Source organism: Furipterus horrens, unplaced genomic scaffold (assembly GCF_987537825.1).
Source record: "Furipterus horrens unplaced genomic scaffold, mFurHor1.1.pri manual_scaffold_2, whole genome shotgun sequence".
Lineage (NCBI taxonomy): Eukaryota > Metazoa > Chordata > Mammalia > Chiroptera > Furipteridae > Furipterus > Furipterus horrens.
This window is the reverse complement of record NW_028327172.1, coordinates 75,414,871-75,436,056: the sequence shown is the minus strand read 5'-3', so window position 1 is coordinate 75,436,056 and position 21,186 is coordinate 75,414,871.

The following is a 21,186-nucleotide window of genomic DNA, read 5'->3' as shown; positions in this document are numbered from 1 at the left end:
AAACCTACCACACAATGTGAAAATTAATTATGAGGATTAATTGAGAAAAATGCATGAAAATTATTTTACATAATACCTGGCATAATTTAAGTCTGTAATCCAAATGCATGTTATTCCAATTAAGGAGGGAGAAGAAACATGCACTAAAGCAATCTCAGAATAAAAGTATAGGAGAGGCTTACTGGAGAGGTAGTAGGAAATGCTCAAGAGTTCAGCTGTCACCTTGTCACTGCACGGACTATTGACCATGAGATACGCATTAGCCCCTTTGGTCTTGTAAAACATCAGACCTACAGGTGACAGTGTAATACATAGATGATAGGCTCTTCAGTAGAAAAATCATAACTGCAAATGAAGATGAAATAAAATCTGTCTCACTCTACAATGAAAGGAAAGAGTATCCCATTCAATTAAAAGCTGCGCTTGTACATCTTATCTATATAAGATGCAGACAAGGATAATAATCATTCTATGTCAATGACTACCATACATTACCAGAAATGGCATTGTACCTACATCATAAAAACTCCAGTATGATATATATAATCAAACATTTATAGAAGCATATTGTTAAATGTTATTTTAGTCCTTTATAGCATACGAGATTTTCTTTTTAAAAAAAAAAAAAGCAAGTATGAGAGAAATTTAAAATATGAATTGATGTTTTTAAATTACTTATGAGAAGATAGACTTACTGGTTAAAATGTCATCCCCATATGTCAAGGTTACAGGTTTGATCTCAGTCAGGGCATATATAAGAGTCAACCTCTTCTCTTCTCTTCTCTCTTGGCAGCCGTCCGTCTCGAGAGACGATGGTGTAGCTTCTTAAGAGTCTATCTGCACCGCCGAGAATGGCTGTGCAGTCCGACTCGGGAGTGACACGGTATCTGTCTCCTCCCGTGTTGAATCGACATCTTGCGATGACGCTGGAGTGTCCTCTCCAGTGAAGCTGAAGCTACAGAGCCTGGGCAGGGTGATATGGAGGGTCTGCTGTTGCCCATGCAGCAGACCCCCCCTCTCTTCGCAGCTGAAGGATCCAAGGGAAAGATGGAGTCAATACAGCTTGGCTTCAGGTGCGCCGCAGGAGTTGCCGGTGTTGACTACGTCAAACCGCCTTAGGGACTCCGGCTCCGGATTTTCTGTCGGGGTTTACTCCCTTAGCCTTTCCCCTGAAGAGGTATGCCGCAAGGCAGCGGAGGTTTTTTGGAGTCAGAGTTTTCCTTCTCTGATGTGCCCTGACTGGAAGATCGAACCAGCGACACTTAGCTCGCAGGCCGACGCTCAATCCACTGAGCCAAACCAGCCAGGGTAAAGAGTCAACCAGTAAATGCATAAATAGGTGGAAAAACAAATATCTCTCTCTCTCTCTCTCTCTCTCTCTCTCTCTCTCTCTCTCTCTCTCTCTCTGTGTGTGTGTGTGTATTTCTCTCTCTCTCCCTTGCTCCCTCAAACCAATAAATAAAAATTTAAAAATATTATTCTAAGCTTAAAAATATCTGTTATTTATTTGTAAACCTGAATTTATGTATTAGTAAATTTGAGGATTTTTCCATTGCTAGTGTATTGTAATTAGGATGTTCTTTAGAAAGCATTGAAACTCAGTCTAACACTTTATACTACACAGCATTTTCTAAGAGTCTGAAAATGCAAATTTGAAAGTTCTGGTTGGTATCTATTTAGTACTAATTTTTTATTTTTACCACTAGATGAGTCCTAAATGAGAAAGAGCAAGCAAATGCAGTTTTCCTATAGTAAAGTCTTGGCTATTACATGGTCCTTTGTACTAAAAGATTTGGAAAGGCAGTATTTCCACTTTTATTGTTTCTAAAATTAATTATTACTTCTATGCACTGTGACAGTCTAACTAGGTTTTGTGATTTATTTTAAAGAAGAATTTATTTTGAGAGGAAATTGGAAAGTTAAATAAAGTGAAGACCAATATTATCTTCTACTAACGTTAAAAGATTGAGTCTAGATAATCTTATTTTTTTATGATAAGTTTAAATTATAATATAGTAGAGGAAGTAAAAGCTGATTTTTCTCTTAAAAAACTCAATATTTTCTATGGTCCATGTTTCTTTTTTAACTAAAAAAAAAATAGAATGAATACTTTACCCACTGATTATTTGAAAAGTCCTCTGGTTGAGGATTTGCATAGTGTTGAATTAAATGGCAATGACAGATTTGGACCATGTATAAAGCACAGCCCAAGGCTAAAACTGTAATTCTGAGGATGCTAGAAATGAAGGAAACTAGAAATAATAAGACAGTTTACAAAGTCAATTATACCATCTAATCAAAGTTTGCATTACAATAAAATAGTTTTGCTCTCATTTTAAAATAAAATATAAGAAGCAACACTGGGCCCCTATTTTTGCTACTTAAGAAATTACATTTTGGATCTAATGAACTAGTTCATTAGATTCAAACCACTATTATATGAAATGTTAAAGGGACTGGTTTAGAAAAAGGAGGATCAAAACTATGAACACTAAAATGAAAACTGCAACACAAGAACCAACGGCAGAAGTTAGGGAATTGAAACAAAGGCAAACTAAATAGGCAACGAGAGTGGAAAAAGAACCATAGGTATGGGGAACATATTAGGGGGAGGTCAGCAGAGAGGGGTAAGGGGGTAAGGGAGAGAGATCATACAGGAATTAAGAAGCATAGTAGGAGGGAATGGAGTAGACAGGAAGAGGTTGAGAAGAACTATATGCACAACCAATGGACATGGACTAAAAGGGGGGAACAACTGGAGGGAGGGGGACCACTGGGCGGAAGGGAGCAGAGGGAAGGGAAATTGGGACAACTGTAACAGTATAATCAATAAAGCATATTTTAAAAAAAGAAAAAAAAGAAATTACATTTTATTTGCAAATTTGAAATAGTCAACATAAAATCTGTTTACTTAGCTGAGTTGAGTGTAAGTTTCTCAACTTTTTTTCTCTATCTTTGTATAAGATTGAGCATTGACTTAGCTCAAACCCTTGTTGAACAATTAGATAGATTTGTGGTATGAATGTAAAAAATAAAAATAAATTTTCCTAAGGCATGTTGCAAACCACAAGCTCTAGCAAAAGAAAAAGGATGTAACTAAAAGTTGTTTGTAACTCATTTTATTTTTGCAAGTCAATTTCAAATATACTTCAGAGTCTGCCACTGTAAATGCACTTTTTTTTTCTACCACTGAAAATCTTCCTGTTACCTATCATAATAGAGCATAATACTGCTTTTATTTTATTGGATTTTGGTGATGCTATTAATTGTTTAGATGATGACTTTCTCTTAATTCACCTCACCTCACAACTCCAAGTACCATTGCTATGCCAATGGCTAGTAATGTCATCCTCTATACTTAACTCCAGACTCATATAACCAGATACTTTTGTAGACATTTATCTAGAATTCTCACAATAAATTAAAATGTGCAGAAATATCAATAAATTTACTATTTTTCTTTCACCTATAAAATTTACATTATTGAAGGCTACTAGTACCCATCAGATAACATGAGATAAATCTTTCCCTTTTCTGGGAAAGAAAATCAACTCCAGCTGATCCATCTGCTCCAACTCCATAAGTAGCTGTTATTCCTCTCTTCAATCACAACATTCCAAGTCAATACAGGGGAGTGGGTACATTACCCTGGCTTGACCTAAAAACTGAATTCCCTCACTGCAAGTATGTATAAATATGGGGATGGGAAAGGGGGGGATAGGCTGGAAATCGGAAACATCCTTGGTATTTTCCTGAAATGTTTGGAAAACAGAACTCTTCTCTTTGGAAAATGACCACATAAGGCTGGAGTGACTGACCAAAGGAATTGGAGTCATGAGACACATAAAGAGGGCATGGCATGCTAACAACACATTTTGCCACCAGGATCTTGATATTCATGGAGCTAGATGTGTCCCTGGAATTAGCAGTTGTTTACATGAGAACTTTTATGACTTACACCATTAGAAGTTACTTCTTTGCCTGCTCTTTCACTCTCCCCAGAACATGAACTTGAAGCAACCAATGGCTGTATCTTATTTATCTTTGTATCTATAGTACCTGGTCAATGTTTTGTTTCATTGAAGCTGTTCAAAATTTTCATTGAATGAAAGAGTGAATGAACAAATTTTTCAAAAGGATTAAGTTTATAGAGAGAAAAATGAAACGAAGCATGACCATTTCCTTATAGTTAATGCTAGAAAATAATTTTACTCCTGAGTCTCATATTATATTTTACAGATGCAAAAGAATGAACATTTTACCACTGAGTACTAAAGGTATGAGTTTGACCTGGAGAAGAACTAATGCACGGCAACATGACATTATATCCCATAGAAGAGCATTCTGATCAAATATCTCATTTAAAATTTTACTCAGTAAAAGTCGTATAAAGAACTAGCATGAAGGTCTTGGGAAATATACCAAGGGGTCCTCTTAAAACTACAGATAAATTACCAAAGACATGACTGTTTGGTATATTATCTGGGTTGTCACTAAAGATACAAGAGGAACTGCAAATAAAAATGAACTTTTAGGGACTCTGGAGATTGGGGATAAATGCCATCTTCAGGAAGTCTCCATTTCTCAGTATTCCACATCCTTTATTCACCTTACCGACACTTAAACATTCCAAAGAATTGGACTGTTTTAGGTATTGAATTGGCCTCTCACAATATCCACTTCCCTATTTATCCTATTCTGAAACCAACCTAGTCTTATTTCAACTTCTCTGAGTATTATTTTATTCCTAAATCCTAAACCACTGTCAAGGAATAGGCCCTGGCGATACGCGGCCAAGGTTTCAGAGTCCTGGTGTTGAGCCAACTACTTCTGGTGGCCTTCAGATAATGGAGTCAGCAGATGAGTTCTGGTAGTGATGCAATAGCTGTTGTATAACCAGCTGTTGTATAATTCTGGGCTAGCAGCCACCTGTGTGTAACAAGTGTATATAAGCCCATGTCACTATAGAGTAGGTGCGAGAGTGTTCCACCAGCCCTCTTAGTCACACCGCTGCAATAAAGCATGCAGAAGCTCTCCAAAGCTCCGCAGAAATTCTTCTTTGCTACCGTACCCACCACTGTTCCAGAGCCCTCTTCATTACACGGGGGTCTCAGACCTGACAACCAGACAGAATCTAAGCCTGTACTTGTCCAGTAAGCTAAATTATAATATGCTAACCATTTTGTGGTGTAGATGGTGTGGCCTTTTTGGTTCTTATTTGAGAAATCTTTTGTCAGCCCTAATAATATAAATATATATTTAGAGTTTTTAAATCTTTAATGGTATACTTGACACATTTCAGTTTTATCACATAAATTATCATCCAAACTTGGACATCTTTGATAGTGAAAGGAGGTGCTATAATAATTTTACTAGAGTAGCAGGTATAAAAATGAGACTGATCAGAGCAAAGTGAAACACATGGCCATCCTTTCAAAATTCACCTGCACTTAATATTTGCCCTAAGAAAGGGCTCAAAATAATATTTTCCACATGGATAGCCAATTCTATCAACAGGAATTTTTAAATATTTTTCTAATGATATTAATGATGCCATTATCATATATCAAGTTTGATACATGTATGGGCTTTTTCTTATGCTTCATTCTTCTTCATCTATTTCTGTGCTGAATCACTGTACCTTTACAAGGAGTCTATAGTTGGTAGGAGAATCTCTTGACTTTATTATTTTTCTTCAAAATTTTCTTAGCTCATCTTAACCCTTTTCTCTTCCATATAAAGCTTTGATCTAGCTGGTCAAATTCCACATACAAACATAAAATTTCTACTGAGATCTGTTTGTAATTACATTACTGAGTAAAAAATATTAGAATTAAAATCTTAAAAATATAAACTCTTCCTATTAAGGAATACAATATAGCTCTCTATTTATTTAGCTCTTGTTGGATGATTTTCACTATCTTTTATACACATTTATCCATGATGATCACATACGTGTTTTGTTACATTTAGAACTAGGTACTGGGGTAATCTTATTGATAATTTTGTCATTTATATTACTAAGTTATATGCCATAAAGTTAACTTTCTAAATATTGGTTTGTGACATTTAGATATAAAACTGAATTTGACAAGTTAGTCATATATACAAGAGTGTTGCTGAATTCTTATAAAAACTTTGCCTAATGTAAGTTGTGAATGCTATTCATGTATCCTGTGCACAAGTCCTTTATGAGATATATGTTTTTCAAATATTTCCTTCAAGTCTGTGGCTTGTCATTATTTTCTTACCATTATTTTTCAAGGAGTAGAACTTTTATTTTTAATAAAATTTATTTATTTCTCTTATGAAGCATGTTTTTTGTGTTTATGTAAGAAATTTTCGCCTCATCTTTTAAGTGAGGGTGATATAGCCCAACCTCAAGGGCTGTTACAATGATACAATGAGATAATGCTTTGAAACTCTTTGTCCATCCTTAGTCATTTAGTAAGTGTTCATTAACTGGTTGCTATATGGTTACTTGTGCATGAGTCTGAAGAACATAATATATATTGAAGACATACTGAACATACTAAAGCTAAATGTCTATTAATGTCTCTTATATGAACCTTAACTCATGTAGTTAATCACTTCCATGACATATATATTCATGACTTGATACTATTTTCTATCAAACACATTTTTAAAAGCAGCATTCCTCCACTGACATATGTTCAAATGACATATTGCATAGAAAGCAGTTTTCTGAGTCAATATTTTTATTAGAATGTTATTTTGCTAGAGCCAGTGATATAGTATGAAGTTAATGTGACAAGTGATAAATTTGGTGGGAATGTAAGTCTTAAAAAATACAGTTTAGCTCTGAACTATATGATGCTTATGTCATTAAAGCTGTTAAAATAACAGCACATACATCTGAGATAACAGGAGGACTTTGAGACTTGGGTATTAGGAACTGCTAAGCAGTTAAAAATAAATCATAATAATCTTGTACTTATATTCTCCCTTGTGCTTATATGATAGACACTTGAGCTATTTGGGATCCATGAGGGGAGATAACAAAGGAATTAAAATTTTTGAACCACATAGTATTTCAATGGACATTTACTTTCTTTGTTAATTATTTATCATAAAAAGTAAAAATCCAAGAACAAACTAAAAATCATGTTATTTGCCACATATTCTGATATTATCCTTAAAAATGATCAGCACTTCCATGGGTTGGTTCTATTGATAGAAATTAGGTCTTCTTTCCACCTTATCCAGTTCCAAGCAGAAAGTATATATTTGTGTGGTTCTCCTAATAATCTCTGAGTACTACTTATTACATTTACATTGGATGACATAAATTTTGACCACTAAACTTTGGCCAAGAGTCATCATCCTAAACTTTTGAGATTATCTCTGTGGACAAGTGTGGCCTTTGTCAAGAGGGTACTATCTAAAGTTGCTGACAACATAGTTGCCAAAGGCTAATTCTGGTTATCCTGCCAACATCCTTTCCAGGACCCACCCTTTCCTCTGTGTGGGTAAAAGTTCCACTCTATCCATTTCCTCTATATTTCTTACAATTTACATCACTCTGAAAAATGTACAATTCTCATTATGGCCAAGATTCCGGGGCAGGTGTGAGTGGAGGATTGCAGTAAGCATGTAATGCATGTAATTCCAGTTTAAAATCTGTGCTCTGACATAGATATTTAGGCAAGTTGTTTAAATTCTAGGTTTCAATACTTTTATGTGCAGGATCAAAATAGTTCTTACTACTTCAAATTATTCCAAATATGAAATGAGATCAAGGATATAAGGTGGCCTGCACACCATTGGTGCTCATGAAATGATTTGCTCAACACACTTCGGAAACAGACAATGACTCCTCTATAATCCATCCTTGACATCTAACCTCCTGTGCTTGCCTTCTGCTCCTTCAGACTTCTAGCTAAGGAAGTATTCTTATGCCTCTTTAAATTGATGTTCACAGTTCTGTGTTGATAGAAATTATAGTTGTACACCAAGTCTCTGTTCATTTTTTAAATATGAGAGCATGATGAAATTTACCTAAATATAATAGCCTAATTGATTAAAAATAATTCCAACACTTATCTTGGCATAGCAGGAGGTAGTTGAATGTATTCATTTTAAAACTGAACTTGGAGAAGTTGTTTATCATTTTGTGGTAACAGACAGATAAAGGAGAATATTGAACTTTTGTTGACAATTCATCATTTTGAAATATTGACACAATTACTTGCAAACCACCCCCCATTTCCCTGACAAAAGTGTACATACTTCTGTACTTCTGCATATTAAGGACTGGCTGTGACCAATTTTTAAAGGCTTTTACAGGAATTCTGGATTCAACTATAGCTTGAAATGGCAAAAAAACTCATGTTTTTCTGATTCCTTAAATTTAAAAAGAAAAACACCCCAAACTAGCAATATGGGTACAAGTTAAGAGATGTTTCTGCTACCAGAACAAAGAATGATGATCATTTTCTCTTTTGGATTTCATCTATTGTATTCATAAACAATGTATCTTGCCTCTCCCTCCATACTACTGTTAAAGAGAAAGGTTCTTTTCCAACAAAAACTTCTTTTAATAAAAATATTACATATGTGCTTATAGAAAATTAACAAAAATTTCCTAGAGTATGATGATTGCAGTCATTAGCAGCAATGTATTCAAATATATGGGTGAAATTATTTTGAAGGCTACAAGGCAAATAGAAACTTTGAGTGAGGTCAATGTTTCTCCCTTTCCTTGATCCCTTATTAAATCTTAAATCTTACATTGTGGCAGCAGACTACCTAATAGAATAGAAAATTGTAAGGTCCCCACTCACATTTAAAAATAGGATTTATGTATGAAGTACATTAAACTTTTAGCTCTCTGCAAAGAAAATTCTTTATATCTGTATCCATAATCACAACCTGCTTCTAACAGAAGTTGAGATGATCCATCCTCTTTAAGGTCAACCCCTTCACCTATGTCTTTGATTTCATCTATCCTCTTCCAGCATCTTCTTTTCCAGTAAGAATCAGCTCTCTTCTTTCATTGTTAGCATTTTCCTCTGTATTGACTCTTTTCGCCACGACTATATATATGAGCAGATCTGATTCATTCTTAAAAGAAAAAAAAATCTCATCAGTAATTAAAGTTCCAGTTGTCTGCTTTCTTTCCTTGCCATCTAACAAAACTTTTTAGGAAAGGCCTATAATCATATTATCCAGTTTCTCATTTCCCTTTTATACCTCAGAGTAAAGCAGTCAGATTCTGCAAATCACCATCCTCATTCAACTTGCTTCCAATGGGGTCATTGATGGTCTCGTGTAGCCAAACCCAATGTGTTGGCAGTGGAGAGAATCCACATCACTGTTCTCTCTGCTGCGTCTTAACATGGTTGCCATTCTATCGTCTCTTTTTGTTTGTTTGTTTGTTTTAATTATCTCACATAGTTCTTTTTTTTTTTTTGGTTTTTCAATTACAGTTGTCTCATTTTTCCCCCATTGCTCTCTCCCACCTGGCCCACCCCTTCTCCCACAATCATATCCCTCCCCATTGTCCATGTCCATGAGTCATTTATACACATTCCTTGACTAAACCCTTCCCTTTCTTATCTCCCTTCTCTCCCTCCCTCCTCCCCCTGTATCATCTCTTGATCTTATCACATCCTACATGCTGAGGACTCACAAATCTGCACATCTATCCTGACATTTGAGTTCCCAAGACATTTAATAATGTGGACAGACTCACAATCACCTCAAAATCAACATTTTCAAATCTGAATACATCATCTTTCCTCTACTCTCAAACATGACCTGCTTCCTATATTCCCATATCAATAAAGAAATCACCTCCAACTTGCAAACTGAGGACCAAATCCTGCTTATTTGATCCTCCTCTTTTCATTTCTGAATTTCTCCTCTTTTTATTTCTTCTCCCTTTTACCTCTATTTGGGTGTTCATATTCCCAATTTTAATTGTGTTCCCCCTAAACAACCTTAAGTACATTCTTCACTCTGCTGTTAGACTGACCTACATAATTGGTATATGCAGAAACCCTCTCCTTAGTCTAGATGAGGTGGCTATTCCTTGCAGACATATACATGGACCTCCAAGGTACATAGTATGTGTATTATAGCTCAATTACAAATGTTATCTAATTTTCAGTATACATTTTTTCAAACCCCATGAGTTATTTAAAAGTGTGATTTGTTACCTCTAGACATTTAGTACCTTTTAAGTTATATGTGTGGGTTTTAACTTAATGACATTTTAGTCAGAAAATGCAGTTTGTATGATTTCAGTCTTTTAAAATATTTGAGGCTAGTTTAAAGGCCAGAATAGGAACACTTTTTAAATCTAGGTTAGTCTGAAGAGAATATGTATTTTCCAGTTGCTAGGGTTAATAGTCTAGACATGTTCAGGGTATGCAGATTCATAACTTCTTTACAATTTATCTATCTTTATTAATGCATTGTGTAATTTATTCGTCAACTTAATGATGCTTTGTTTTCTAGTGGCTCTGTCAAATTTCATTATATATATGCTATGTAATTCTAATTAATAAGGTATCATTTAAAAATTTTATAATACCTATTCAATTTAGATTTTAATTTTATAGGGCCCTACTTTATTTCTGATATTCCCTTTTGTCTTGTCCATTTCGTCTAATATTTATGCATTCATACTTTCATTTTTCCCTACTATATATTTCTACCCTTCACTGTTTTTTTAAGATTATATTTATTTATTTTTAGATAGAAGGGAAGGGAGGGAGAGAGGGACAGAAACATTGATGTGTGGTTGCCTCTCATACACCCCCACTGGGGACCTAGCCCACAACCCAGGCATGTACCCTCACTGAGAATTGGACCAGCGACCCTTTGGTTCAAAGGCTGGCACTCAATCCACTGAGCCACACCAGCCAGGGCAACCCATCACTTTTAATTTTTCTCTTTCCATATACCTTCATTATATAGCAGTTAACACCATATAGCTGCATTTTCTAAGTATGTAATGTGATAATATGGTTTCGTGTCTTGAGACTTTATAGGCATTAATTATGATTGCTGATATATTTGAATTTATTCTTATCTTCTTAATATGTCCTTTTGTCCCTCTTTTTCAGTCTTACTTAGTTTTGTTTTGTTTTTTTTCTGTTTTTCTTGCCTTCTTTGGCAAGTACTCAGTTTGTAGTTTTATTTCTTCATTCTGTCTTTTCCAAGACTTGGTGGGAAGTTACATTATCTATGTCTCTTTTTCTTGATGTATGATTTACATACACTAAACAGCTCAGGTTTTCTGAGTACAATGTGATAATTTACAAATTACATCTGTAAAATCTCTACTCCAGAAACATATAAAACATTTTCATCACCCCTGAAAGATCTATTTTTCCCCTCCTCAGTCAGTCCCCACCCCCATTGATTTCTATTATAGATAGAAACAACCACGATCTGAGTTCTATTATAGATAGCATAGATTAGTTTTATCTACTATAGAACTTCATATAAATCGAATCATATGGCATTATCTTTTGTGTCCAGCTTTTTTTCACTCGGCATAATATTTTTAAAATCCATCCATCTTGTGTGTATCAGTTGTTACTTTAAATTGATGCATTGTATTACATTGTATGAGTGTATTATAAGTTTGCATTTTTGTTTTTTGTTTGTTTGATTAAAATACAGTACTTACTACTATTCATGGCAGTCTGAGTTATTTTCAGTTTGGGGCTAGTGAAGAAAACTGCCCTAAATATTCTTGTTCATGGTCACTTGTGGTGGTGGTGGGGAAGGGTGTAGAGGTTTCCATTTCCTTTTTTAATTTATTTTTTATTATTATTGTTATTCTATTACAGTTGTCCTAATTCCCCCCCCCCTTTGCCCTCCTCCTTAGATAAAGAACTAGTTATAGAATTACTAGATTATAGGGTGGAAGTGCATTTAATTTTTTAAGAAACTGGCAACAGCTTTTTTATTTTATTTCTTTAATTACACTTTATGTTTAACGTTATTTTGTATTAGTTTCAGGTATACAGCATAATGATTAGACAATCATATACTTTACAAAGTGATAACAGTTTTCCATAGTTTTTATTTATGCTCATCCATCTTTCAATTTTTATGCTTTGTAGTTTAGTATTTTATTCTTTTTTACCTTACAAATACAGGCATTATTATTGTTTTACACAAAATTTGTTTAAACTTATACGTTTGCCAATCGATATCTTCATTCAATATTCATTCTCACAGCAACCACGTATCTTCTCTGTGGGATTATTTCATTTTTTTTCCTCATTCCTGTACCTTAGTATGTTATTCTATGAGTGTCCACTGTTGGTAAAATCTCTCAGATTTTGTGTATTTTACCTTTATTCTTGAAAGATAGCTTCTCTCAAAATTAAAGTTTTTACTGTTATTTTATCTCAGGATTTGGAAGATATTTCACTGTCTTCTATCTTCCACTAGTGCTATTAAGAAGCAGCCATCAAACTAAGTGGCTGGGTTGGTGAAGTATGGGGTGGTCTGTGGGCTTCACTTTAAAACTGGTTTCTCTTTTCTATCCTAATGGCTTGGACAGAAAGGGTCCAGAGGTCTGAGAGGGGGCAAACCTAAAATATTTCCCTCAGCCCAAACTAAGTATAATGGGCAAAAGGGTTTTGGACAGGTGAGATGTGCCTGGCACACCTTCCTCCAAAGAAGCCCTTTTTCTCCCTAATGTGGGACATTGAAAAATTAATACCTGTCTTCTGTTATCTAGTGTTATGGATTGAATGATGTCTTTTAACCCTGTTGCCAAATCTGCTGCACCCAGAATACAACAAGGATGCCAGCCTGTTAAACCAAGCACACTGTTGTCTGGGGACAGCCAACTGACCTGGAGTCTGCACGATCCTTCCCCGTGTGGGAAGGCCACCCTCCCCTCCACACCCCCACTCTTATTAGGGATTTCTGGACCAAGGGTAGGTAGGACGACGACCATGTCCAGCTTGAAGCAGCTAGAGGAGCTCAAGACCTTCGTTCATTGTTCTTTATAAGATTATAAAGGGTCTTAAGTCTGAGAGGGAGGGATTGTTATTTTTATTGTTAAAATAATTATTTACTTGTTTAATAAAAAAATAATAAGAAGAAAAATATATGAAAGGGTGAAGAAGGAGAGCTTGTACGTATGACCCATGGGCATGGACTTGGGGGGGTATTGCTGAGGGAGGGGGTGGTGCTGGGTGGAGGGGAGCAAAGGGGAAAAAATTGGAACTATTGTAACAATATAATCAATGAAATATACTTAAAAAAAAAGAAGCAGCCATCAAACTGATTGGGGTGAACTTGGAGGTGATTTCTATTTTCTCTCAGGTTACTTTTAAGCTATCTGCCTTTTTACTTCAGGCTCTACAGTTTCACTATTACAGATCTAGGCTGGATTTCCCTTTATTAATCTACTGAGATTTAGGGAGCTTCAAGTGTCGCTTTTCCCCATTCTCATTCTTATCTAGTTCTGGGACTCTGAAAAGACATGTGTTGCAACTTCTCATTCTATCTTGCCTGAATTTAAACTCTTTCATGTCTTCATCTCTGCATTCTCACTAATTTTAAAAATCTATTCTGCTGTCTTCAAGTTCTGTATTAAACTCTCCTATTTAATCCATTCTTTGACTTTTAAAATTCAATTAGATGTGTAACATATTGTACGCACATATGCAACATTCCTACAGGTCATGTTTGCTATATTTAATTAATAATTCTTTGCAGTTTTTTGTTTCTTGCTTTTATTTTTAATATGCCCTTTATTTCCTTAAATGCATTTAACATAACTATATTATTGTCTTTGCCTGATAATTCCTGGCAATCTGAAATATATGTGTATCTCATTATATTTTCTAGTATTTATTATGTGTCTCATTTCAATATTTTCTATGTGACATTTATTACACATTGCATATTCTCTTTGGAATTTGTCTATGGGACATTTTTAGATTTCAGTTCTTTAGTTGATATTATTAGTTGATTTGAAAGCTTATTATCTAGGGACCATTGTAAATTACATTATCTCCATGACATTTTTCACACCAAACATGTACTATGAATTCAGACATAAATAGGAGTTGATTTGATTGTAAAAATTTCTCAGGATGAATTTTTCCCCCAACATGCCTAACATCAAGCTCAGATCAGTTTTGTTAACTATTCCCTCTGAGCAGGGGCCTTACATCTGAAGATTTTTATAAGGTTTTTTATAAGATTCTCCATCTTTAGCAGACAGTAAGCTTTACCTACTTTCTCTGAAGCTCAAGGTCTCCATAGTGTGGCAGAAACCCTCATTGGAAACACTGGTTTTGGTGTGCTCTATAAACAGTATTTTTGCTTTCACTTTATAAACCCCACAAAATTCTCCTTTCAATATCAGAAGTTCATTGAAAAAGATATTTTGATTATCTTGTCAAATACTTTACTTGTTTTGTTCGTAAGGGCAGTAGCTAGTCTACCATATTGCTAGAGATGAGAGACCTTAGTTTTTTACAAACTAACTTTCTCATATTTCAAGACCTGGTTCTGCTATAATGCCTCCTCCAGGAAATCTTTCTTTTCAGCCTAGATTAAGAATAATTCCTGTGCTCCAAAATTCCTTAAACCTTGCCACTTTTTATTTAAATGATCTCTCTAAGTGACCTCTACCTCCATTAGACTACTGACTTCCTTGGGAAAAATAACGTGATATATATGTTTCTTCAAGGACATCACAGGTCATGGAAGGGCCTCATTACTGTTGTTAAATGAACTACTTGAGCAGCTCCCTCAATTACATATCAACAGAGTTCTTACTCCTTTCTGTCTCCCTGGTTTCCATTTCAATCCCAGGTTCTAGTGCTTTTAGATTTTTTTCCCCCAGGTTTTCACTTCATGTTACCATTTGTGTGAGTGTGTGTATGTGTGAGAGACAGATGAGAGCACTTATGATATATTCTCATATCAAATTTTAAGTACATAATAAGTATTTTTAACTATAATCACTATGTTGTATATTAGATCCAAGATTTTAGTGATCTTATAACTGAAAATTTGTATCCTGTGACCAACATCTCCCTATTTCTCCCTCAAATCCCAGCCCCTGGAAACCACAGTTCTACTCTCTGGGTCTGTGAGTTAGACATTTTTAAGACTACACATATTATTGAGATAACATGGTATTTATCTTTCTGTGTCTGGCATATTTCACTTAGCATAATTTCCTACAGGTTAATTCATCTTGTCACAATTAGAAGATTTTTATTGCTAAATAGTATCCCATGCACCATATTTTTTATCCATTTGTCCACTGAAAGAGACTTAGGTTGTTTTTGTATCTTAGCTATGGTGAATAGTGTTGCAGTGAATACAGGAGTGCAGATATCTCTTCAAGACACTGATTATTTCCTTTAAATATATACCCAGAAATGATATTGCTGAATTAGATGGTAGTTCTATTTTCAATTTTTCAAGATAACTTCATACTGTTTTCCATAATGGCTGTACCAACCATACCCACCCACACAGAATGGGAGAAAATATTTGTAAACCATATTCTGTTATTTGATATGGGGTTAACATCCAAAAAAGTATAAGGAACTCATAGAGAATAACAGCAAAAATAAAACAACAATAACAAAAAACAAATATGTCAGTTTACACTATGGGCAAAAGACTTTGTCATTGAACCAAATGCAGATTCCTTTTGTCTGGCAATCAGAAGAATATGCGAGGCAAGGTTGGAAGCTCTGACACTTCCTTTATTGCAGACATTACAGCATCCTATGCCCCCATTCACTGCACCCACCTGAACACAAACACTCCCATGGGGGTTCCACCTCTTTTATATTATGTATAGACAAAGCTGTCTACTAGCCACAATATGACACCAATGCTTACATAATTGAGTGTGCTGCACATGGGAATCTAATTGTTATCTCAAGCACCCCATGCCTGGGCATCCAGGGTAAGGAAGCCTGACTAGATTCTATTGTCCTCACAGACCTGAATAAACATTTCTATTGTCCTCACAGACCTGAATAAATACTTTTCCAAAGAAGACATATAAATGTCAAATGGGTATACAAAAAGGGGCTCAACATCACTAATTACAAGTGAAATGTAAATTAAAGCCATGAAGTATCACATTACACATGTTAGTATGGCTATTATCAAAAATACAAGAGAGAATTAGTGTTGGTGAGGGTATAAAGAAAATGGAACCCTTTTACACTGTCCCTGGGGAAGTAAATCAGTGCCTTTAGCTTCTAACCTGAAATATTTGTGAGGTTATCTCGACTTGAAATTATAAGAGCCTACTTTGAAGTGTAGAAGGCAATTGACTTCTCACATGTAAAAATATTATATTTATTCAAGGTCCTTATTTCCATTCATTACTTCTTATTATTTTCATTCTCTTGTCCTGACCTTCATCTGGAAGAAGCACTACTATTGTCACTTGCAGCACTCATCTATTGGTGTCTGGGAACTCATGCTTCCTGGAAATATCTGCCTGTTTTTATGATAAGACTGTTGAGAGGATTAGAATGAATAAAATAAGAAAATCTTATATCCACTGCAAATAATAAATTCCCAGTATTAAATGAGATTTTTTTATAAGGATGTATAAAAATAAATGATAATTAGTACAACTATTATATTTTTAGGGAAACACCAGGACTGGGGCTCTAGTGAAGATCTTTTATCCCCTTATGAAACTGCATATTTATTATCATCTTGTTGAAATGAACTAATCTTAAAAACTTCCAGTCAAGAACAAGGTTAAAAATTGTAATGTAGAAGAAAATTTGCTTTATGCTCCTGATTCTTTTTTTCTCTCTCAGCAAACATTTAAGCATATTGTTTCTTCACAAATGCCCTGTGGTTTCAACACTGTATTGGGCCCCTGACTTCTAAATTGAAAATAAATGAGGCATTCACTAAAACTACAAATTTATGGAACTTTAATATTATCCCATGTCTTAGAGTATTTTCACAATGACAACAACAAAAAACAACAAAAAAACAAAAGTTAATGGCAATTTTCAATCCAGTGAAATAAATCCACATTGTCATATTATGAACATGGGCTTTGGCACTAGGGCATATCTGATTAAAGCCATAACTCTGATTATTGAGAATGACCTTGGGCAAGTTTCTTCATCTCTCTGAACTCCAGAGAATTCATCTGTGAATTGGAGAAATAATGCCTATATCATACAGTTTTTGAGAGGATTAAAATGGATAAAATAAGTAAAGCACATATTAGAATCCTTGGCATATAATAAATGTTCAACACCCAAAAGGAGATTACTGTTTTTATTATTATTATTATTATTATGTTAAATTTATAATCATTATTACAAGTATTACTATTTGGGGGAACTCTTAGGACAGAGCTCTAGTAGAGCTACAGGTTTTCACCATTGTATGCTGGCCTGGCCCTCTCTTACTGGGATCAGCACTGGTGAAGATCATACCAGAGTAGTTATGAGTCATACCAGGCCTCCTTATGACATCTGTAATTCACGCTTAAATCTTTATAAAGGCAATCAACTCAGAGGTGGAAAAGACATCTAAAAAATGCTAGAGCTAGAGGAAAATTGATTTAATAAAAAGTTGATTGGTATTTGAATGACTCTTCCAGCCAAAAACCAGAGTGTGTGTGTGGGAGTAGAAGGTTGGAGAAAAAACATTAAAGCAAAGATTTCTCAGCAGTCAATGGCACCTTAGAGGAATATAAAAGACAGCAAATTCCATAGCGTAGTCACGTTGGTGCTGCACATGTACCCATATAGCTTCCTTTCATTCCATCTGCCTCTTCTTCACTCAGTCAGCAGGATTAAGCAACAGCTCATTATCACTCTCTGCAGCACCCTTCTCTGACTTCCCCTGGAAGTCTAGAACTGACTTCCAGCCACTTTGCTTTTTTCACCAAATTTATTTAATCCAATACTTGCCTCCTTTTAGCCACGGATCTTACTTCTGTCTCATTTAAATGACTGCCTCGTGAGAGATGCTTCTTCTGTCCCTTTTCTTTCCATTTGCACCTGTGTCCATTTCTTTATTCTCAGTTAAATATGAGCACTGCAGACCTTCAACTTGTTTTCCTTCCTCTTTTCTCTTATAGACATTTCCCCAATCTCTATATTAAAACCAACTTCTTTTATTTTGTACTACATTCCTGAGAAATTCCAACTGTAACCAAAGTCTTACGATAATTGCCACACACAGATGGACAAATCAACTTCCCACACCTATTCTTTTGCACTGACTTTAGTTATTCAGCTTTGGTCATGTATTGGTTTCATGTCAAAACCAATATTACCTTTCAAATTTGATGTTATAGTATTTAACTCTAGGTCCATTTTTCTCCAGAACACTATTTCATGATGCAGTGTGGGAGCTTTTATGACACATACTGGAAAAAAAAGAGCTGCTGACATTTTTCAACCCTGTCACCAGATAAGGTCTGATTTACTGTAATTAAGTTTGGACTGTACTGAAAATGCATTTTTTAAATATAGGGGCTATACTTAACTCCACTATTAATCCCAAACATCCAGAGCACTGCTGCACAGTCACTGATGTGAATTTAGGTGTTTTAAGCTACTGTGAATATAAAACTGGAAAAGATTTATTGGCAATAAAAGGAAATGTGCTCGTAATTCATAACTTGCCTGTGAGACCCTGGATCTGCTTTGGAGCCACCAACACAGTTCATTAGTTTCACTAGACAGCCCTGGAATTGAAACAGAGTGGTCAGGCATCACTAATGCGATTAAGGCCCTTGATTTTGCGGTTCAAAAAAAAAAGATTTGTTGACCCAGATGTGATTTCAGAGCTTTCCTTGTGTATGTATTAGGGATCAATAACCATTTGTTGACAAGCGATAGGATAACCTTGAAATGTTAGTGAGTATCTAAGGTTAGAACACCCAGAAAGCTTTTGTATGCTGTATTTTCTTTCACATTGTAAATAAAAATCCAAGTGGCACATTCAGAACAAGTGTTTGAAATGATGAAATAGCTCCATTTATTTAGACAAGACAACCCACATCCATTTTCACATAGTGAATCACCATCTACTGTTATTCTCTTTTGAATGTTTGATGAGGCAATTTAATAAAGTTGCTTAAATTAAACTACCACGCAGTTTACAACACTGTCATGTTTAACACATGAAAAAACATTTGAATTTCACTGAATGTCTTTGTGTTCTTTTTAAATAAGCTACACAATACTTTATTTCTACTCATTTCTGCTAATTCATTTTCATTAAGTTTAGATATCAGAACTACAAGAGTCATCATTACAACATGTGTCCTTGGTATTTACTAAATGGTTATTTTTTTAGGATGTGTATAAGACTAGATTTCCATAGCTTACCAGAGAACCAATAATGATCTGGTGATAATCTGTGCTTTTCCCAACTCCCACCCCAATGTTTGTACTGGAGGTGAGATATTAAAATCTTTGGTCTACTGGAATTTGAATAGTGATATGCAAACTGCTCCTACTTGTGGACTCTGCCATATGTTTTAAGTTCTCACAGAAAGAGGACTTAGTCTATAACCCCAAAGAAAGATGGCAAATTATTTTAATTTGCTAATGGATACATTTTCTATAATGTAAATGTAAAGGACAAAAATCATTCAACCCACTTTAATTTCCAAGAAAAAATACATGATCTTATATACAGACTATAGAGTCACCTGAGAGACAAATCAGAGTGAGTGAACAACACAAGCTCACACAGAAATCAGTGGCAAAGTTGGCAAAGGTGAAACTAGAACTCAGAGTGCCATGATTTAGTCCTGTTGACTTAACTACTGCTCACAGCTCTGTATTCCTTCCGTATAATGTTTTTGTAGTAGGCCTCCACACATTTAATATTAGCCCCCTTCATTCTTTGAAAGCAGCAATAATATCCAATAATCTGTAGTTTTGCTTTTTGGTTTTGTGTTTTGAGGCAGGATTTGAGTTGTCCATGTGGTAAGGTTGTTGTGCATGAGGAAGTCACCATCCAATGAAGAGGACACCTGATAGAACAGTACCTGCCCCTCTAGTTTTTAACCTTTCCTACTAATCATTTTTCATTCAACTACCTTCAGAAAAAAAATTTCTATTTTTTATAATTGAAGTCTAAATAAAACACAAACTGATAATACTAATGAAAGTAGTGAGAACAATACAAAAAAATGGATATTTTCTAAACCACAATATAAATTTGAGTTCAACTAAAAAATTAATGTGGGTCTATCATTTTGTTACTGTTGGAAATTTTAAATGATACAGCCACTTTGGAAATCCCTGTACTCCTATAAAATTAAGCATATAACTGCCATACAAACTAAAAATCACACCCATGGTGTTTTTCCAGAGAAATAAAACCTTATGTGCACACAGAAATCTGTACATAAATTTTCATCACAATTTTATCTGTTATAGTCAAAAAGCTGAAAAGAGCCAGATGTCCACCAAAAGAGGAATGGTTAAATAAAATATGGTACATATAAACCACAGAATACTACACATCTATAAAAAGTACTGAATTATTGATATGTACAACAATTTGAATGCATCTCCAGAGATTGTCCTAAATGAAAATATCCAATCTCAAAAGGTTACATACTGTGAGGCTACATTTATATTACATTTTTGAAATGACAAAATTTTACAATTGGAAATATAGTTGTTCCCAAGTATTAGGAAGGAGAATGAGAAGGATAGGCAGAAGGGAGGTGGGTGTTGTTATAAAAGGGCAACACAAGGGGTCCTTGTGGTGATAGCACTATCAGTGTATTGACTGTGTAGTTGATGCATGAACCTATACGTGTGATAAAAATTATATCAAACAAAATATACACATACACATGTACACATACAATACAAGTAGAACTTCGCAAACCTGAATAAGTTCAGGCAAGTATACCAATGTCAAAATACAGGTCATGTTATTTTACTGCTGTTTTGCAAAATATCATTGGAGGAAAATGGTAAAATGTATATGGAATCTATTTAAAATGTTGGTATCGTTGAAATTATCAATGGCTCATGTTTCTGACATATATACACATACACAATATAGTATATAAAATTGCTACATAAGTAAATAATAAAAGCAGTTGTAAATTTTGTTTTCTGAAACTCCATCTAGGGCAATACAAAAACTAGATTTGAGAATGAGAATCAGTGATGGTCTCAGGAAACATTC